The 22,327-nt window shown below is 48.0% G+C and overlaps 1 protein-coding gene across 2 annotated transcripts in view; it reads right to left on the bottom strand.

The window, feature by feature from the left end:
* The window catches only part of ACCSL (1-aminocyclopropane-1-carboxylate synthase homolog (inactive) like), a 157,015-nt gene that overhangs the window by 51,449 nt on the left and 83,239 nt on the right, over positions 1 to 22,327 (bottom strand). The window contains exon 1 of one of the 2 annotated variants that reach the window (XM_058688713.1): positions 2,667 to 2,972. The exons of the other annotated variant lie outside the window; for it this stretch is intronic. The gene's annotated coding sequence lies outside the window, so the exon portion shown is untranslated. Of the gene's footprint in view, positions 1 to 2,666; positions 2,973 to 22,327 lie in introns of those variants that run through there. 2 annotated transcript variants of the gene reach the window in all.

Here is a 22,327-nt window from a genome sequence, read left to right as displayed (position 1 = left end):
GTCCCGCATCAGGCTGTCTGCTGTCAGCGTAGAGGCTGCTCTGGATCCTGTCTCTTTCTCTGCCCCTCCCCAGCTCGTGCTTTCCCTCTGCCTCAAAAATAAATACAAAACATTTAAAAAATTTAAAAACAAATTTTTAACCACAGGTTTTTAGTAATTGAGTTACTTTTCTGCAAAATGCCATAACCTTTTATATTTAGGAATGTTTATTATGAAATAATTCAGATGAACCAAAAAGTCTTACCCATGAACGCCCACCCAGTTTAAGCAATAAAACACCGCCTGCATAGCTGTGGCCCCTCTGCACATCGGCGGGGTCACATTTTCTCCCTCCTCATTCCCAGAAGGGCCACCCTCACAGTGCCCCATCCAGACCCTGTAGCCCTGGACAAGGCCATAGCAGTCACTCTCTCTTGTAGACTAGCTTCTCCACAGGCACTGGATTTTGCGTCTTATCTCACCGAATCTCCACAACAAAAATCACTGCCAGGTAAGTTGACTATCCCCATTTTGCCAGTGAGGATTCTGAGGCCCAGAGAGGTTAAAACGTCACACAGCATTGAGACCCATAGAAGGCAGATTCCCAAATTGCCCTTTTCCAGATGCCAATTTAGGCTTGGGAGGGCCCTGAGTAAGGGAGGGGTGGCCCCTGGGGAATGATGGCTTGATGGCAGTTCCCAAGGCCCAGTCTCTTGGGGAAGTGAGCTGTAAAACCATGAGTTGGCTGCAGGAACTAATTTGGCCTTCCTGTGTCAGGCCAGAGAAGCCATAAACAGAAACCAGAGGAGACATGTTTACTAACTGCCAGAGACCCCCATGTCATAAGCTTGCTCTGAAAACCATCTGGGGTGCATCTTCTTCCAAAGAGTGGGTTTTTCCTGGGGGTCCTTTGTACCCCACCTGGGTGCCACCAGGCCAGCTCAGAGGCAAGAAGGTCTGGAAGGAGTCTGAGGAGATAGTCCTTCAAGGTCAGGCTCCAACAAAGCCCAGAGCAGCATGGGGAGGCTCAGTCCCACTAGAATGCACCCCCACACGGTCTTGGGTCACAGAGCACAAGAGGAGGGAGGGCCTGTGTCACCTGGCCCAGAAGCAGGGACAAAGGAGCAGGGACAAAGGCTTTCCCTACCTCCTTGCTTGCAGATGGAAAAAACAGAGAGAGAGAGAGAGAGAGAGAGAGAGAGAGAGAGAGAGAAAGACTGTAATTGCAAAACCATTTCCTTCTCCCTGATTGCCTGTCACCAAGGCCCCCTCCCTGAGCCATTAATACTGGGAACAAGCCGTTCTGCCTCTGAGAGGACCTGTTACTCAGGGTGCAGGGAGGTGAGGGGTACCAGGGAAAAAGGGATTCTGATCTCCGCAGCCCTTTCAACATCCAGGTGGGAGAAGGAGCCTGTGGGGAAGCAGGGCTCAGCTTCCTTCTTACACTCGGACTAAACCCCTTCATCCCAGCCCTTCCCACCCTGCAACCCCTGTGTTCTAAGGCAGAAGCCGAGCCTCCTTTTCTAGAATTCTTCCTGTCCACTTAAAGTTTGTGTTTATAATTAGCTCCGAACAGGGTGGGTGGGATCTCTCTCACAGTTTCCTGAATGAATGCGGGAACGCGTGAATGAGTCTCCATTTAACAGATGGGCAAAGTGAGGCCACTGGCAGGTCACCAGCGCAAGAGACACCGACTTCCATTCCTTTCCCCTAAATCTTACAGCATTTCCCAATTTTAATAATTTTGAAATTTCTCCTTTTTTTTTTTTTGTTTTTTTTTTTTTTAAACCTGGATGCCTGTTGCTGCTGCCAGCAAAAGTCTGAACAGAAAGAGCCAGAAAAGACCCGTGGGCAAAGCTGGAAGCAAGCCACCACCCAAAGCTGGGAAGCTTGTTTCGCTCCTGATTGCAAGCACAATTCACCGTTGGGATTTCATTTTGCATACAAATAATGAGTACCACTCACCAATTTTTCCGCTGGTAGATGGGTCCCGGTGTCCACACCACCTGTTATTATGTGTCCGTTTATGGTTCTGTCTCCCCTACAAGACTCCTTGCTCCTTGCGGGTGGAGACTCTATCTTAGTACATCTCTGTGACCCCCTATGCCCAGAACAGAACCTGGCACAAAACAGGAGCTTACTTAATGTTATTATTATTAATGAATAGTTATTATTAATGAATGATAACAATAATGGCTACCATATGTCAAGAAGGCAGCTTGGTGTAAAAGTTATAAGCTCCAGGGGTGCCTGGGTGGCTCAGTCGGTAGAGCGTCTGACGTCAGCCCAGGTCAGGATCTCACGGTTAGTGAGTTCAAGCCCCACGTCGGGCTCACTGCTGTCAGCGCAGAGCCCGCTTCAGATCCTCTGTGCCCCTCCCCCACCTCAAAAATAAATACTCATTTAAAAAAATAGTCATGAGGATGAGTTCCAGAATCACACTGCCTGGGTTTGAATCTAGCCTCAATTTTCTTAACCTCTCTGTGCCTCAGCCACCTATTCTGTGAAATGTGCTGACAGTATTTATTTCATTGGGTCAAATACAGGATTAAACGGCTCTGGCCAGCCTAACCTGGCTAACATTTATACCTGGTGGTGACAGTGATGTGGAGCACCTCCATGTACTCAATTCCTCCAAAAGGACACCCCACCCGTCCACTCCCGCCCTGGCTCAACCATTTACATACCTCCTCTTGTTTCATTATCACGATCCCTTGTTTAGGGAGGTGCTGCTATCATTCTCTTTTCACAGATGGGGAATTCGAGGCTCAGAACAGTTAAGAAACTGTAGAGCTGGGATTTGCGCCAAGGTTTGCCTGATTCCAGACGCCGCACCTTTAACTACCACGCCATGCTGACGGCGATTTGGTGACCGCGAGAGAGACTGTTGGGTGGCTAACCCAGCACCCGCTCCCCTTCTCCCTTGCCTGTCCCCCCCACAGATGAAGAAGGAAGGCATTCTCTTCCCATGAGGTGAGGCCAAGAGGATTGCAGAGAGCAGCCACCAGCACCACAGAGCCCTCGAACCAAAGTCTTCAGCTGCTTGAATCTAGCCTCTTGTGGAGGACAAACAAAGCCACAGTTGTTTTAGCCACTGTTCATTGGGGTTTCTATCACACACGGCCCAAAGCCTTCCTGGTGCTACATTGGCAATAAGTAACCCGTATCTCCGGGTGTTCACAGCCGCCCCTTGGCTGGGTGAACCCTAAACATATACATCTACTTTCAAATTTCCCCAATAGCCGAAGGATGATTTCTAAGGCACGCAGCTCCAAGGATCGCGAGGTCAGGAAAGGAAAAAGCTGCTTGAAAAAGTTTGCTACTGGTAAGCAGCCACGCAGGTTGCCTCTGATTTCGCAGACCCCGGCAAGCTGAATCCTGAGCCTGCGCGTGGGGAAACATGAGGAGTTCACCTCACTTGCACGGCAGAATCCCCCAGAGGATCAGGATGCCTGGAAGTGGGTGTTGGGGGGAGTGAGGTTTGAGATGGGCTGAAATAAGGGGACTGGCTGAAAGGTTTCAGAACAGCAGTTAGAGTCCCAGATCCCCTTTTCCATTCCTTGAGGTTGGGCAACCCCTCCCACCCCTGGCTCTCCCGCCCAACCCCACCCTAGCAGAAGAGGCGAGGGAACTAGAAGAATCTCTGGAACTCCAACAGCCCAAAAGAAACTAACACCGGGGGTTTCCAAAAGCGGTTCAGTCAGACAACCCCACAGCGGAGCAGCAACACGGCACTCTCTGTTCGGCTGAAAGAGAAACACAGACACTGATGCCTGGGTCCTACCGCAGGAGCTCCCAGTTTAATTGGTCTGGGATACGGCCTGGGCATTGGGACCTTAAAATCTCCCCACTTGAGCATCATGTGAAGCCAAGGCGAGGACTTCTGTTGAAGGACATGAGTTCTGCCACACTGAGGCCCATGAAAGCTGCCCTGAGTCCCCAAGGCAGAAGCTTCTGGAAACATCTGGAATGTGGGTCCAAACTATCTCCAGTTCAAATTTCCTGAGGGACAGAATCTGTAGCTCCACCAGATGCCCTAAAAGCACCTCAAATTCAGACACAAACTCATGATCTTTACCCTCAGACCTGGCCCAGGTGTCTTCATCTCAGGGACGGGCACTGCCCTCCTCTCCTTAGCAGCAGCCAGCATCCTAGGATCCATCCTGGACACGCCCTATAAACTCCATCTTCTATGCATCTCCCACATCGGTCCACTTTGGTCCATCTCTGTCTGCTCCACCCACGCCATGCTACCATCAACTGTCTTTGGAGCGTGACAGTCTTTTCCCCACAGCCACTTGTGTGCCTCTGTCCATTCTCTATGCCATGACAAGCAAGACCATCTCAAAACGTCAAATCTGGCCACACCATTCCTCTGCTAAAAGCCATCCTTGGTGCATTTGTTTCCTGGAGCTGCTACAGCACAGTACCCCAGACCGGGCAGTTTAGACGACAGAAATGCATGGTCTCACCACTCTGGAGGCCCTCACCTGAGATCAGGTGTGGGCAGGGTTGGAGGACTGTGATGCAGAACCTGCTCCATGCCTCTCCTCCGGCTTCTGGGAGCCTCGGGCACTCCTGGGCTTGTAGACAGCTCTCCCTGTGTCTTCACATGGCCTTTCCTGCCTCTGGGTCCACGTCTCCCCTTTTTATAAGGCTGTTGGTCATATTGCACTAGGGTCCACTCTAACGATCTCATCCTAACTTGACTGTCTACAAAGACCCTATTTCCAAATAAGGTCACATCCGCAGGTACTGGGGAGTAGGACTTCAACATCTTTTAGGGGGCATGTGTGAGGAGGGACACATTTGACCATAACACCCGGCTTCCTATTGCTTTTAGGATAAAAATCAAACTCTTCCCCTGGTCCTCTGTCCCAACTGGTCCGGTGGGGGCTGACCTGGCTACCTTTCCTGCTTTGTTCTCTCTCTTGCTCTCCAGGCTCCAAACACGACAGCCTCCTTCCTCTTAAATGCACTGGGTTCCTCACAACTGGACACAAATCATATCGGACAGTTCCTACCACTGTCTTCTTGGGTACAGAGCCCTCTCCTTCCTGCCTCCTTACCGACTACACTGCCTGCCCTTCCCCACCCCAGCCTTCCCACCCTCACTCCCCGGTCAGGTCACGTTTCCTAGCACACGCTCTCATTGTCTTCTCCACCTTGTTAGAACATCCACCTTGCAATGAGCTATTTATGCTCAGGCTTCTCCACCAGAACATAAGCTCCCTGAAGAGAGACACTAAATCAATTCTGTTGACAGCTGAGGCACATAGGGTCTTGTGCATGTCCTCAACACGTGTGGATTATCAGCTGCGTGGTGAGAACAGCAGTCATTGAAAATATCCTCTTTCCGCATAGTGGTGAGCAGCCTTCTTAGTGGCTGTGGAACCAGAGTCTTGGGCTGGAATCCCAGTGCTACAATTTCACAGCTGTGTGTCTGTTGGGCAGGTCACCCAATCTTCCTGAGCTGGAAAATGGGTCTAATGACACCCTCTCCCATCTCCTGTAATACCCACTAGGGTGCCCAGCACTCAGTAGGCTTTCACAGAGGCTCGTTCTCCTCTGCTGCTATGGACCCCAGAATCAGGGTGGGGGGTGGAAGGAGTCCCTGTGCCTCCCCCAAGTCACTCCCCCATCTGGGGTGTGTTTTACCCTGTCCAGTGTGGAAGCTGGACTAAACCATTGGTCTCAATTCTAACAGATGCAATACCCCGTTTTTAAAATAAATATTTAGAAACACCCCCTTGACCTCCCCAAATGAAATTCTCAGAAACAAAAAATTATCCAGTCGCTAATCTGAAACACACACACACACACACACTCACACACACACACACACACACACACACACACACACACAGTGTTCTAACTCTGATACAAGGGAGAAACAAAAGGAAAGCATTTTGCAATAAAGTCATGGGCGTTTTAAAACCATTTGAATAATGCTAAGAGTACATCGAAGGCCTGAAGAAACAGTCAGAGACTGGCACATACGGAGAGAGATGGACACAAACTTCAAATGTCACGTGGCAGCTGTGAACGCAGATCGCTACAGCGACAAACCCACAACCTGGACACCCCCAGGGGCATCGCCGGGGAGGCCATTTTCTGAGGTGAAAAACTCCTGGTAAAGTTCGCAAAAGAACAAAAGAGATTAATTGACGCAGCAGTTGCAATCCAGGAAAATTACACGAATATAAAAACGCAAGGAATACTTTGTGTTCAGATGTAAAACAGAATTATACCGAGGCTCAGATGCTTAAAAACAGATTTCCCCCTACGACAGTTCTCAGAGCATGGTCCCCGGTATCACCTGGGAACCGTTAGAAACACACACCCTTCGGCCCGCAGCAGACCCACTGGATCAGGAACTGTAAGATGAAGCCCAGCGGTCTGTTTTCAGGCCTTGCATGTTCGAGTTTGAGAAGCACTGTCCTACAGGAATACACGGCTGCACGGGCAGAGGTGGCGCAGGACGCAGGATGGTTCTTACATGGCCCAGATTCTGCGGCTTCCTCGGCCAGTGTACGCCCCAGTCCCGGCAGCAATATAAAATGCCCCCACTAAGTTCTAAACGTTGCCCTGTGAGGACCCCTGGGCTAGGGTTTCCTGAGATTCTTGGCCTTGGAGTGAGGCTGGCTGAGGAGCGGGGCAGGCGTTGCAGTTGCGCAGGAGGTGGGGCAGGAAGCCGAGGGGCGGGGCTGGCCAGGCTGCCCGGTGCTCTAGCTGACACTGCTCTGCCCGCGACAGCGACAGCGAGGGGTGGGGGTGAGGGGTGGGGGAGGCCTGTTTTCTGCTGGAAGTTTTGAGGGGCAAAGAGGCTTGGCTCTCAAAGAGCCTTTCAAACTGCAAGCGAGTGCACTTGGCCATAGAAATAAGCCTGGTCTCCACTACTGGATGGTGCTGCGGCTTCGGAGAAGCAGCTGTGACCATCTGGAAGATTAGGACGTTATGCAGGACACAGCCCAGACTCCTCCTGACGAAGGAGGAAGAGCAGCAGTCGGCACGGGTCTGGACTCCCGCAGCTCGAAAGCCCTGTCCCCGAACCCTGACAGAGCCCTCAGTCCACCAAGAAGAGCACTTGACCTCGAGCCACCCTCCAGCCCCACGTGGGCTTCCCTGAGCCCCACCCCCATCCTGATGCATGGCGGGGGTGTGGGGGGGTCAGCCTCGCTCTCTGCCCAGCAGAAGAGGAGGGGCTGTAACCCATGAATTAAGCTGTGTCAGTCCCACATGGTGAGGCGCGTGGGGGCAGCCAGGCTGGCAGCCCAGCCCCCTTCACGGTGGCCTGGGGGTCTGCCCAACGGTGTCCACACACACACACAGAGGGGCGACTAGAAAACCGGAGTCAGCCTGGTGGCTGTACTGGCAGGGATGGTCAGTGATCACCGAAACCCGTGCTCCCTGCTCTTTCCAGGGCACATGGCTAGACTCCGTTTCCCACGTCCCCTGCTCCCAGGCCAGGCCGTGTGACGGAGCTCTGGGCAATGGGACGTGAGCTGAAGCAACGAGTACCACTGCTGAGCCAAGGCTTTGAAGAGCAGCTGTACCTCCTCCACATTCTTTCTCTGCCAGTCGGATGCCGAAGACACCTAAATAGTGGCAGAGCCACCAGCTCGAGGGAGCCGGCCTCAGCCTCCCCAGATCAGAGCGTGGAGGAAACCCACAGGCAGCCCGGCCAGCGTTGGCCTCAGGCTCGAGTGAGAAATGAACACCTATTATGTCTGCCCCATTATCCACGTTGGGCTGTACTTCTTGCTGCTTGTTGCTAGCTAGTGGATGCTAGCTGACGCATTCCATCCCACCAGCCTGTGGGGACCCTCTCCCCTCCAGTGGAGCGTGAACCTCTGACACTGATCCCCCCACACGCATGCGCCCTCGCACACGCATCCACCAAAATCCACGGCATGCCGGTACGCCACGCCAGGGATAGGCTCTGGGAGCACAAGGTACATGTGACACGTTCCTGCCGAGCGGCTGAGGGGGGGGGGGGGAGCCTGGGGGGACACCTGGGTTGGCCGGAGTTGCACAGAGACAGGAATGGTGGGGGTGGGGAGGCGTCTCCCGGGACCAGATCACACGCGCCTTGAATGCCATGCCTGAGGCCAGCATGAAACTTGGAAGGTTATGAGGGGTGGAATGACACCATCCTCCCAGGCGTTACTCTGGAGCTATCACTGGGACAACATTTCATACACTCCGTGTGTAGAGCCATGTGCTCACTTAATCCTCACAGCCAGCCCAGGGCAGGTTCTCCATGATCCCATTGTGTAGCTGACAGAATTGAGAGTCCCAGAGGTAAGGAACTTGCCCATGGCCACTGGGTAGTAGGGGCTGGAACTGGAACCCACTAGAAAATTCACTTCATACTTTGTTTAGGGCACTCGGGGGGTCCAGCTCTCAGAATAGGGCTGAGGGCACAGTAGGTGCTCAAGAATTTGTTGAGCAAATTGGTGAATCTATCTGATGCCAAAACCCTGCAACACAAATCAGACTTTTTATTCAGAAAGATGCCCAGTTTTAGCAGGGTGAAGAACAGAGGAGGTGAAACCGGTGGAAGGACTTGGCTGCACCCCAGGAGAGGGTGAACAAGGACAGCAACAGAAGGGATGAAACCACGTAAGAGAATTGGAGGAGGCAGACTTTGTTGACCAGTTAGAGAATAGGAGCTAACACTTTATTGAGCAATTACTATGTGCCAGGCACTTTCCTAAGCACTTTACCAGTATCGACTCAATATCACTTCCCCACAGGCCCATGAAGTAGGTACACTTCTTTTCTCAGATGAGCAAACTGAGGCACTGAGAGGTGAGAGGTCACAGATTTAATAAGTGAGGGAGGGGGGACTGAAAGCCGGGCGGAGGGCATCAGAGCTCTGTGCAGAGAGGAGGAAGGGAGGGAGAGGAGGCAAGGAGGACTCCCAGGTTTCCAGCATGGTGACTGAGGGATGTGGGACCTCTGCTTCCCCTGCTCCCCTGGAATTTAAACCAGCCAGGGCCCAGGCCAGGGAACATTCTCACTTTCCGCCTGGGCCAGGATTCTCTGTAGGATCCCGAGGTGGTTGTGAAGGAAACAGTGTGTGGAATACAGATGACTCCACCCAACCGGCAATCTAGCAGTGACAACAGGGTGCTGGCGGCCTCTGAGGACAAGGCTCTGCAGAAGTGGGGCCCAGGCCAGGGCAACAAGGGGCCGGCTCTAGCTGCCCGCCTTCTCGATATTGTAGGCAATCGACCAGCCCCCACCTCAAAGCCCCTTTGGGCACCCGACCTTTGCCCCTGTGGTCACCGGCTGCAGTGTCTGAGCTGGGAGCCAGGATGTGGGGGCTCACAGGGCCCAGGCCAGGAGGAAGGGAAGGGCTAGAAGTGAGGGGCAGGGGAAGGATAAGGTCCAGCTCTGAGCCCATCCTGTGAGCAGAGACCCGCAGCCACCACATGGCCCCAGGCAGGAAAGGAAACAGGAGGATTCTCAAAATAGACCAGGAGCGTGCAGCTCGGCTGCGTTTCCCAGGTCCCACCATCTGGCCGAGCCTGGGCCGGAAGTGGGGCGGGGGAGGGGAGAGCCGGAGTGTGGATGGGCTGGCAGCCCTGAGCCAAGCAGGCGCCCACCATTCACCCAGCACCTCTCCCTGCCAGGTTTTCTGTTCATCTTCCGTGGACTCTTATGGCACGGTTGCAAGGCAAGGGTTGTTGTCATTTGAAATATCAGGAGGCTGAGACTCGGAGAGATAAAGTGACTTGTCCAAGGCCACACAGCTGGCAAGGGGCAGAGCTGGGTAGGCCCGCGCACGGTGTTGAGCTGTCCTCACGGCCATGAGGCTGGACGGCAAGGCCTGCGGCCTGCTATTAATCCCCTACCTTTTGGCTAAACCTAACGTGAGACCAGCTCCCCTTGGAAGCCAAGTTTGTGACTCACCAAAGGTAGCCCAGGAAGGACCAGTCTTGTGGCATGCCTGCCCCGCGGCTGCCTGGGAGAGCCCCAGCAATACGAGGCTTGGTAGTGAGGGTGGTTTCGGCACTCAGGGTTCTGCCTGGGAGGAAGGCAGGGACGACACAAACCTTGCAGAGGCCGTAGGCCCATCTTCTACCCCAAAGCTGGGGCCTGGCTCGGTCCTCTCCCATCTGCTCCCGCCACCATCCACACACCTGTTGGAAGGGACTCTCCAATTTGAGGCTCCAACCCACCCCGCTCTGGTGAGATTCTAGGCACCTTATTTACCTTCTTTGAGCCTTAGTTCCTCCTCTGTAAAGTGGGTTAAGAATAGTACCTACCATAAGGGGTAGTGAGATAAGGTAATATACATAAAGCCTTTAAGAGATTACATCGCATTTAGAAAACATTCCGTAATTGCTGGCTGTTACGATTTGTTATCTACTATTACTTATTACGGTCACATCGTCTTTATTATTATCCAAACACTAATTACAGCCTCCCCCACCACCCCCTGCTGCAGGAGTTCATAGTCAAATGCACACAGCAGGTTGAAAGCCATCAGGGAATTGTTCACACCTTGATATGAATTAGTTTAACAAACTGTTGTCCTTGAAAGGGGGAAGGGGACTTTCTAGTGAGATGACCAAGTCTGTAGAAGAAAAGGTTTCACGCCATGGAAAATTCTTGCTTGAGCCCAGAGAGACAGAGAGATGAGAGAGAGTGTGTGTGCCAAGAGAGAGCCGAGAGAGCCACAGGGGAATTCATCCATCCTGTTTTGCTTGGGATTGGAATGGGGATGCAGATCTGACCCCTGGGACAGAAACCAGGGAAATCAGTTTCCATGCGGACTCTTCCAGGGTCTGCTAGTCCTTGGCCCAAGGAAATTCCCCGCAGGAGGTGCAGGAAGAAGCATCCGCCTGAAGTGCCTGAAAGGAAAAATCTTCTCTGCCTGCCAAATGCACATTATTGTTCCTGTCATATCCCCAGCCTCAAACCCACTTCTGCTGGGACCTCTGCCCTGCCTTGGCCTTGAACTTCAGAAGGCTGGATTATCTTGATTCTGTTCACTTGGGAAGAGATGTGAGCCTATTTTGGGAAGTTGGCTAGTCTGCCTGCTCTGTGCTCCCCGCCCTGCCCCTCCCCCCACCCTGCTCTTCTCATAGATTGGGACAGTTACTGCATGAGACCTGGGCCACTTCCACAGCCTGTGAGGAAGCTCAGTTCAGAGGGAGGCAGAGAGAGTCTGGGAACGTGGCGGGGCGGGTGTGCTTGGTGGGCTGGTGACCCAGATTTCACGTCCTGTCCCATTTCCCTTCATTCCCAGATACCAGCTAGGAGGGCTGGACACGTGGAGCACAGGCCAGCAGGAAACCGACTGTCTCCATGCCGTGAGTGAGGCTAGACTCAGTCGTTCCAGCTAGACTCAGACATCCCACAGCCCACATGGTCCCCCTGGACCATGTCCCCAGCCCTTTTTAATGGAGGTGACAATGTTGGGGTTCAGAACAAATGGCCAAGAAGGAATTCTTGAGATGTCTTCCGTGCAGAAAGGTGGTTTTATTAAAGTACAGGGATGGGACCCATGGGCAGGAAAATCTGCACTGGGGTTGTGATGGGATGACTGATTGTATACTCTCAAGTTGGGAGGGGATTAGGGATAGCGTAAGTCTCTAAGGAATTTTGAAAGCAAGTTTTCCAGCATCTTGAGGAGCTAGCTGTTGTTAGGAAAAGGTCGTTTATTACTGTCTAATAAAACCTTAGTCATGAGGGGCACCTGGGTGGCTCAGTTAGATAAGCGTCTGACTCAATTCCAGCTCAGGTCATGATCTCATGGTTCGTGGTTTCAAGCCTCATATCAGGGCTCCACAATGTGGGGCCTGCTTGCGATTCTCTGTCCCTCTCTCTCTGCCCCTCCCCTGCGCTCACTTGCTCTCACTCTCAAAATAAATGAATAAACTTAAAAACGAACAAACAGGGGCACTTGGGTGGCTCAGTCAGTTGACCATCTAACTTCTGCTGCTCAGGTCATGATCTCCCTTCTGCAAGCCCCACAGAACCCTGCATCAGGGTCTCTGCTGTCAGCACAGAACTCGCTTTGGATCCTCTGTCCCCCACTCTCTCTGCCCCTCCTAAGCCCATGCTCTCTCTCGAGCCCTCTCTCTCTAAAATTAATAAACATTTAAACGAACAAACAAAAACCTTATAAAATAAAATAAAACAAAATAAAATAAAATAAAACCTTAGTCACAAGACCCTTCAGACGTCTATCAGTGGACCATATGCTTGGAGGATGATTGCTAACATTTATCTCAGGGGCTGGAGATAAAGGAAGTTTCCAAAGGAATTTTTATATGTTAAAGTAGGACTCACAGCATCCCGGGGGCGGAGAGGGCTATACAATTGCCCTTTGCTCTTAGCAAAGTGTCATCTTCGAGGCAGAGAAAGGTCACTGCCTGTCTCAAGGACTTGTCACTGGGCTATAGTAGTAAGTAGTAAGGAAATTTAATTTTTCTTTTGCCTTTGTTTCCCCCATCATTCCCCCCTGAACAATTTTGACCCTTAAATCTTTAAGGCTGCTGAGGGAGGAAAGTCTCATCTTCGGAATGAGGGGCATAGAGATGTCTCTACCTATGGGTCAACATCGGTCAGTTGGGGAATTTACGGGAGTTATGAAAGGCAGAGGCAGCTGAATCTAAGGGAGACCACATGTATGGATCTTCCCGAGTAGAAAGCGCTGTCTGTTGCCTTGAAGTTATGTCAGTGAAGGAGTCTCAGCACCAGGTGGAGAGACATGGGAGAAAAACGGTAAAACATCATTAGAATAACAAAAAGAAGAAGCAGCCCAAATAAGAGTCCTTTGATAGTTGACAAAATATTCTTCCAGTCCAGGAGTTTAACCAATCATTAAAGGAAAGAGAGGGATCGTTTAAAGCACCAAACTGAGTATTCTTGTCTGTCAGAAACCCAGAAATATTTTTGTGGTAATCTGGAATGTATACACAGCATTCTGTTTCTATGAGAGCACAAGTTCTGCCTTGCACAGCCGTTAAAACATCTAATGCCGTTCTATTTTGTAAAACTGCTTTACCCATTTGTGTTACTTAAGTGTTTAATAGGGAAATGCTATTTTGGGTGTCATTTAGGGCTTTGACTATGTACTTATTAAGAGTTTCCGTGTGCCAGACAACATTCTTCAGCCCCAAAGAGGAAACAAGGATGGATGTTAGGTGGTCACACCAATGAAACACAGAATGTGTTCACCGTTGTTTTAAACTTGGAAGGTTGGCTGGGTTGGTAGTGGTTTTAATAATGCATCTGTGCGTCGAGGCAAAACCCAGAATACAGCAGCCTCACCAGCCTGTGGAAGCCATGGACACAAGTTACAGCAGCATAGCCGTTGGGGCCCTGTTAGAGGCCAGCAATCTAGTCTTCAGCCCCCTTGAACTGCAGTCAGAATATCAAGGGCAATTCAGTTTTGGAGGACTGTGGATGCCAGGCCGAATGCAAATAGTAATTAATTTTTCAGGCCCAAGCTACTTGCTGAGTTATTTGTGCAGTAAAAGAGAGGGTTGTCACTTTGTAAGGACCAAGAGAGGCCAAATCTAGGGACAATTTCTCTTAGCAAAGTTTTTGTCACCTCAGTGGACTTTTTTATTTTACAAGGAAAGGCCTCTCTACCCATCCAGTAAAGGTGTCTATATGAACCAGTAAGTACTTAGATCCTTTACAAGGTGGCATTTGTGTAAAATCTAATTGCCAGTCCTCGCAGGATATGTCCCCCCTGCCTTTGGGCCGGCCTTAAAAGAGGGTGTCAAGGGGTGCCTGGGTGGCTCAGTTGGTTAAGCATCCGACTTTGGCTCAGGTCGTGATCTCACGGTCCGTGAGTTCGAGCCCCGCATCGGGCTCTGTGCTGACAGCTCGGAGCCTGGAGCCTGCTTCGGATTCTGTGTCTCCCTCTCTCTCTGCCCCTCCCCCGCGCATGCTCTATCTCTCTCTGTCTCAAAAATAAATAAATGTTAAAAAAAAAAAAAAAGAGGGTGTCGAGTTGCACCCTCTGGATTTGCTTGTGCACAAATAGCACATGATCAACAGACCTGTTTTCTAGTAGTGGTGTAGTTAATTCCAGCAAAGGTGTTTTTAACCAATCGCCCCAGGGCCTCTTTACCCAAATGAGTTACTTGGTGTAAACCCTGTATTACTTTCCATTGGCTATTGTTGGGTATAAAGATTTTTCCTTCATTATTAACAAGCCAGTCCTGTACGTGTTTTGAACATCCTTGTTCCTGGGCTCTGTGACTTTCTGGGTCTGAATAGACTGGAGTCATGGACTTTCTTGGAGGTAAGGCTGGTATAAGACTTAGTATTTGTTTATTTTGTGCTGCTGGTTTGGCTGCACCGTCTGCCAGATTGTTTCCTTTAGATTCTCAGGTCATATCCCTTTGATCTCCTCTGAGGTGAATTACAGCTGCCTCCCTAGGTAGGTGTGCAGCCTCAAGAAGAGTAATAACTTCGGGCCCATATTTGATTGTGGAGCTGATAATAATCCCCTTTCCTTCCAAATTTCCCCATGGGAATGTGGGACTAGGAGGCATATTTAGAGTCAGTATAGATGTTACTTTTGAGGCCCTTTGCCAATTGCAAAGCACCAGTGAGTGCTACTAACTCCGCGTTTGGGGTGGATGTATTTGCTGGGAGGGCTTTGGTTTCTATAGCACACCCAGCTTTTCTAATCCCCTTTTCCATGAAACTTCTGCCATCGCTAAACCAACTGTCGTCTGCATTTCTAATAGGAGAATCCCCTTTTAAGTCGGATTGGCCAGAATAAACAAGATCGATAGCCTCTGAACAGTTATGCTCTATTGGAGCATTTTCCAGCCTTTTCTATTTCATATGCCCACCGGGTCCTGTTATTATCCCCACAGAATAACAAGAAAGAAGATTGTCTATACATGAGCTATTGTAGCAATTTCTCTGAAGTTTACCCCAAGTTGTCTAGCTCAGGCAAACAACAAACACTCAAAGACAATCAGAACTAGAATTTAACATCAACAAAGGTGGGTTATTAAAACAGAATTTTTCTCTCTAAAATCACCCTTATTTCCAGAGATAGCCAAATCAAGATTAATTTGTTTGTAAAGCAAGTCCGAATTTAACAAACTTGGCCTGATTACTTAGAAAAGCACAGAAAGAATGATGATTTATTGTACAGATCTTTTAAAATCTGCTTTGCTGGAACTTTTATAAGGAATCTTGATTGAACTTAGAGTAGCCTCTCCAGACCAGAAGTCAAGCCTAATAATACTCGCCATCAGACATGCCTGCAATACCTGTAGATTTGGGCGAATTCCTCGTCACAAGGACCCAAAATATCCTGAGATTGTTACACCTGCCAGGAAGTGACATTTCTTTACTCATCTGGTAAGGTATCAGGCCAACATTTCAAAGGGGCTTTATTGGTTCCAGGCTTCATGAAGTCAACCTGAGTCCCTTAAAGTTGTCTGGTCATATCTGATTCTATGGATGTCTCTCTCAAATATGACATTCCAGTCAAAGCCTTGCAAAATGACCAATTACATTGGTGTCCTGTTACAAAGAGGACAGATTCTTCTTGAACTAGTAATGCAAATAAGGATGATTGCTATGGAAGAAAGAATACTCACAGAGACTTTGCATTTCAGAGGGCTCAGGTAGACAGTAAAGTTAAATGCTTCAATTTGTTTACAAATGAATATTCTATCACATTTCTGTAGTCATAGATATCTTAAAAGAAAGTTTCCTTAATCTGGAAGAGCAAACATTAGAGAACCCGCAGTGTTTCAAACAACAGTCACAAAAACTAGAATCATCTTTCTTAATTCATTTAGTCCCATTTTACTAATTCTTTTTTTGGGTGTTATTAAAATTTTTTTTAACTTTATTTATTTATTTTGAGAGACAGCATGTGTGCAAGTTGGGTAGGGACAGAGAGAGAGGGGAGAGAGAGAATCCCAAGCAGGCTCTCCACTGTCAGTGTGGAGCCTAATGCGGGGCTCGAACTCATGAACAGCAAGATCGTGACCTGAATCTGATGCTTAACCGACTGAGCCACCCAGGAGACACTCCCTGCCCCCATGTTACTAATTCTTGTTCAGGTTGAATGCAGCTTTTCTGTTAGTTCTGGAAATTCTCACCCATTTTAGTTTTATGATCTTAAAGATATCAACTACCTGTATTTGTCAAAAGCCCTTTATATGAATCTCCTTGATGACGAAACACATTTTGCAAGAGCATCAGAACACTAACTATAAATGATAAAAAAAAAAACTCAGAAATGGACACTGTTAAATATCTAATATGAGAGTTCATTATGATGCAACTGACATGGAAATTTGGTTATTTCTGTGACACATAACACTTTAATAATCAGAATATTGAGTGATGACCTTATACCAGAATGTGACATACCAAATAAATAATTAGTCAAAGAGATTTTATTTGTGATTTAAATCTCAGGGAAGTTTGTTAAAAACCTTAGAAAGTTTTAAAGCAGGTGTCTAAACAGGATTACAAATCATCAAAGACCTGATAAAGACAAAACATAGAAACTGTTTTTTCTGGACTGACAAAGGAAAAACTTTGTTTACATTTTCTTATCAAGAGCAGACCAACTATCCAGCAAAACTTCTTTTTTTAACAGAGAGAAAGAGGACTTCAATCTTATACCAGTGTACTTTTAAAATCCATTCATTTCAACCTTAGTCTGTCCTTGCCACACGTAAAATTCCTTTCCAAAGATTCCCCTTCACAAACCATCTACAACTTCCCTTTGCATTCAGATTTTGTCCCAAGCCATTTCTCTCCAAACAACCAGTCTCATTTTGGACAAAATTACCTTCTTTTACCTTCAACAAAAATGTATTCCCATTCTTTACATCTTTCTTGCACATACAGGGTTACTTCCCTTATTCCCTTCAGTCTTAATTACATGCAGCAGAATCTTAACCCTTAGAAACCTTAGTCTCCAGTGAAAGCTAAGTAGTAACCAGTTGTGAACTGATACACCGGAATTCTTTATATGGCAAATTTATGGATACATTTACACACAAAGCATGGTTTCCAACAGACTCAAATATCCTTTGTTTCTTTGCAATAAGAAGTCAAAAGCAGGGGCATCTGGGTGGCTCAGTTGGTTGAGCGTCCGACTTTGGCTCAGATCATGATCTCATGGTTGGTGAGTTTGGGCCCCGAGTCAGGTTCTGTGCTGACAGCTCTGAGCCTGGAACCTACTTCAGATTCTGGGTCTCCCTCTCTCTCTGCCCCTCCCCAGCTCGTGTTCTGTCTCTGTCTCTGCCTCTCTCTCTCTCAAAATAAATAAACATTAAATTACAAAAGAAAAAAGAAGTCAAAAGCAAATAAATGTTATTGTTTAGTAATCAATGCTTTAGCACTTTATCTTATTTGGAAAAGACCTAGATGTCCAACAAATTCAATCGCATTTATCATTCAAGCAAAACTGTAAAGTTTCAGGTTACCAAAGACTTTGAAAGTTATCTTAACAATTACCCATGAAAACTTTGAGACAAAATGAACCATGATTTTAAGTCATCTTTGTGCTGACATATTGCAAAAGGCTTATTTGACTTTCAGTAAACCTTGGTAGAATAAATGTTTTATATTTAGTACTGATAATTCTAAAGGCATATCTGTTTTAATGAAACTAACAAACTTAAGTTCATTTAAATAATGAATTATGTTCCACCTGGGTCCACTTAAAGTCAACCAATTTGTTCCCATTGTCAGTTTTTATCTGGGGCACTGGTGGGGAAATCTGAAGTGGGTGGTGTAAGTCCAAGGAAGTGTTCCTCACTCCTTGACAGCAAGGGTAGGAGGAGGAGCCCACAGTGCAGGAGGCACCCTAGATGTCATAGGAACCAGTTATACAGGCCACACCCAAAGTGGTGCAGAAACAGGAGGAGGGAGAAGGGGGAAAGAAAAAAAGTAAGTTACCACCAGAAGGCAGAGAAAGAGGGTTCCTGGTTCTAAACATTGTCACCTAAAACAGATGAGCAGATGCCATGTTTTTTCCACCAAAGTGTAAATATTCAGCCCATGTCAGGCTGGAAAAGACAGGGAACTTCCTAGAAACAAAGGGAGTTTTGGCAGCTATATGGGAATATTCCTTAAAGTTCCTGTCCCAAGGTAGACTAACCACAGTCAACTCCAATTATAGCCACTAACCTGGGAAATGAATGAGGGAGAAGCCTCCACATGTATTAGGAGGAGGAACAGTGAGAGAGTCAGCATTCCCTTCATTAGGGATGCCTGTGTTTCCTCTAACAACCTGGGTTTAGGTTTAGATAATTATCATCCAATATATCAGGAGGGAGTTTACTGGCCTGGTTATTGACCCAACATGTCTTCTAAGAGGCCCTCAGATCCAGATCCTGATTTAGGGCCATGAAGGCCTGGAACTAGGGTACCTCTGTCCATTTGCCCTGTTGCCAATAGATCTAACTGACAGATTATCCTGAGGCCATGCAGTGTTACAGAAGATCAATCCTTCCTCAAATTTTGCAATCCAAATTGTTTTCAGTGGGGTAAAAGGCATCCCAAGGGAGAGTCCTTGGAGACCAAAGAAGAGAGAAGGTCCAGTAGCAGGAAACCCCCCACCCCTGACTCCCAGGTGGCATCCCATATACCCTGTGTCAAAGTGACTGGAGGAATCCCTCAAACGAAATCTCTATGATCACTGCCCTACCATTAAAGGCCCTGTAAGAGTGATGTCAGCATCCTCCCGCTTCCCCCATCATATTCTAGACTGCAAAATGTGTGCTGATGTACGGTCTGAGATATCATGCCTTGCCTTGCCACGAAGCCCAGGCTGTTCCATGCCTTACCTGTTCCATGCCTTACCTGTTCCATGCTATACCACGAAGACCATGCCTTACCTTGCCATGAAGAACCTGCTATTTTCAACCCATGGAAAACAGCAGAAAAGTTTTACAAGAGAAAATTACCCAATTTTGTAATTTAAATAGTTAGTAGATGACATGAACAGAAAAAGTATAGATAGAAAGCTATCATGATCAGAGTACCTGGTGGCTCAGTCGGTTGGGCGTCCGACTTTGGCTCAGGTCATGATCTCATGGTTCCTGTGTTTGAGCCCCACATCAGGCTCTGTGCTGACAGCTCAGAGCCTGGAGCCTGCTTCAGATTCTGTGTCTCCCTCTCTCTCTCTGCCCTTCCCCTACCTGCTCGCGCACGCGTGCGCGCGCCCTCTCTCTGTCTCAAAAATAAATAACCATTAAAAAAAAGAAATCTGTCATGATCTAAGTGACATTCCATCATTTGTAGTCTTCTACAGTGAACTTCCCTAAGAAACAGTCCCCAGTGGGCTTTAATTAAATCGGCACTGGTTTTGGCTGGCTCCAGGTGGAGGTCTTGCAGCCAGAAGAGGCTAGACCAGATATATGGAGGGGATCACATTAGACCAATGAGGACAAAACCTTACACGAGAGTCTTAAGATCAGCAACCTTCCTGGTGACTTAGCTGGCTGTCCTGTGCCCAACACAGCTTTGTATAAGGACAGGAATAAAGAGAGGGCATCAAGTTTCTGGGTCTTATTACCATGCTGGCCAGGGTACTAACTTCCAGCCAAAAGGCGGGTTTTCTCCTCCCTATAGAGTAGCCACAGGCTAGAGGATTCAGCCTAAGCAATCGATATGAAAGTGTTCCAATAAGGCCATACTCCTGGAAAAGCCCCTAAAATGAAAGTAAACAGAGATGAGAGGAATTACTCACCAAGTTTGCACCAAAGCTCAGAATCCAGATGAGAAGACTTGAGCCACATGTTCAGGCACCGAAATGATGTGGAAATGTTGGAGTTCAGAGACGATGAGAAAGAAAGAATTCTTGAGACATCTTTGGTGCAAAAAGGTTTTTTTATTAAACCATGGGGACAGGACTCATGGGCAGAAAGAGCTGCACTGGGGTTGTGATGAGTGACTGATTATAAACTTTCAAGTTGGGAGGGGGTTAGGAATAGGGTAAGTCTCTAAAGAATTTTGGAAGCAAGATTTCCAGGTACTTGAGGGGGCTAGCTATTGTTATGAAAAGGTAATTTATTACTGTCTAATAAACCTCAGTCATGAGGCCTTTCAGATATGTATCAGTGGACCCTAAGCTTGGAGGATGATTGCTAACATATATCTTGGGTGGTAGAGATAAAGGGAGTTTCCAAAGGAATTTTCAGATGTTAAAATAGACTCACAGGATCCTGGAGGGGAGGGAAGGGATAATGTCAAGCTAAGATTGCCTTTTGCCCTTAGTAAAGTGTCATCATCAAGGCAGCTGAGCTCCCTTGTCTCAAGGGCTTATCAATGGGCTGTAAGTAGTCAGTAAATTTAATTTTTCTTTTGCCTTTGTTTCCCACATCATCAGGGACTTAGCTCATGAGGTCCACCCCTTACCTCCCCTTTGACACAGGAAAAAACTAAGCCCCAGAATGAGGCAGAGACACGACCAAAGCTACACAATGGGTTGGTGGTAGAGGTCACACCTAAGCCCAGGACTTCTGAATCCAGGTTCTCAGGATGTTCGAAATAAATGCACAAATGAAAATCCTGATGCATGTGCCCCTATAGTAGTGATAGAGGGTGGGACAGGGAATAAAGGGTCAATTAAAAAGTTCTTCTTAAGCACAGATTTAGGGGACCAGAACACCAGAGAGAGGGAGTAGGACCCAGAGTGCTGCAGTACCCACACCATTCTGATAGTTGGAGTGGGGGTGTTGCTAGAACTTTTTGAGCCCGGATCCATACTTTCTCTGGCTCTAAGAAGCTGCTGCTTTCACCTCTTCTGGGATGTGGGGCAATGAGGGCATTATTGGGTGCTCATTATTGGGGGCATATTATATGCTAACCATGGAATTTGTACTGTGAACCATCCAGACAAGGCCCCTGCACTTGTAGGTGAGACAACTAGCCAATAGGCAAACAAATGAATGAGAGATGACCAACTGCAACATCAATGACACTAACACCAATGACCAACGTGACAGAAGTGAGTGGTGCTGGGATGTGCTTGGTAGAGAAAAGGTCTGGCGGGGGTGGGGTGGGGGGGGGTTCTCTATTGCTTCTCCAAAGAGGTGACATTTAGGTTGAGCCCACAGAATGAGAAGGAGCCAGCCTGGTAAAGGTCTAGAAAAGGGCTTTTTCAGCCAGAGGAAGTAGCAGGTTAAAGTGATGTGGAGAACAAAAAGAAAAGAAATGTAGATAAAATTAAATTTCCTTATTACCTGCAGCCCATTGACAAATTCTTGAGGCAGGCAGAATTGGACGTTCTTCTAGGAACTCCCAACTGTTTTAATGTTAATGCTTTGCTAGAGGAAAAAACCACCTTAGCTTGACAATAGTTATGCCTCCAGGATCCCATGAGTCTTCCTTAACATATGAAATTCCTTTTGGAAACTTCTTTTGTCTTTACCCACCTCAACTCTGAAGTATATAATCAGCCACTCCTCATAACCCCAGTATAGCTCTTTCTGCCTGCAGGTCCTGTCCCTGTGCTTCAATAAAAACACCTTTTTGCACCAAAGACATCTCAAGAATTCTTTCTTGACTAGTGGCTCCAAACCCCAACATTTCCACATCATTTTGGCGCCCAATGTGGGGCCTGAGGGTCTGAGTCTTCTCATCTGGACTCCCAGCCTCAGTGCAAATTTGGTGAATAATTCCTCTTCTCTTCTTTTATTTTCATTGAAGGGGCTTTTTCAGGAATATGGTGTTACTGGAACACTTTCAAGTCAATTGCTCAGGCTGAATCCTCTAGCCCTTGGCTACTCTACAGGGAGTAGAAAGCTTGCCTTTTGAGTGGAAGTTAGTACCCTGGCCAGAATGGTAATAAGATCCAAGAACTTGATGCTCTCTCTTTATTCCTGTCCTTATACAAAGCTGTCTTGGGCACAGGACAGCCACCTAGGTCACCAGGAATGCTGCCAATCTTAAGACTCCAGTGTAAGGTTTCCTCCTCATTGGTCTAGTGTGATCCCTCCCACATCCCTGGTCTATCCTCTTCTGGCCACAAGATCTCCACTTGGAGCCAGCTGAAACCAGTACCTGAATGAATTGAATTAAAGCCCAACTGGGGACCATTTCCTAGGGAAGTTGGCTTTAGAGGACTACATATGATGGAATGTCACTTACATTATGATGGATTTCTATCTTTACTGTTTTCTGTCACTGTCTACTGACTACTTAAATTATAAAATTGGGGGGCGCCTGGGTGGCTCAGTCGGTTAAGTGTCCGACTTCGGCTCAGGTCATGATCTCGCGGTCTGTGGGTTCGAGCCCCACATCGGGCTCTGTGCTGACAGCTCAGAGCCTGGAGCCTGTTTCAGATTCTATGTCTCCCTCTTTCTCTGACCCTCCC

The sequence above is a fragment of the Neofelis nebulosa genome, chromosome 10 (genome assembly GCF_028018385.1).
Source record: "Neofelis nebulosa isolate mNeoNeb1 chromosome 10, mNeoNeb1.pri, whole genome shotgun sequence".
In the NCBI taxonomy this organism is placed as follows: domain Eukaryota; kingdom Metazoa; phylum Chordata; class Mammalia; order Carnivora; family Felidae; genus Neofelis; species Neofelis nebulosa.
Note: the sequence above shows the minus strand (reverse complement) of the source record. Positions and strands in the feature narration are given on the sequence as shown.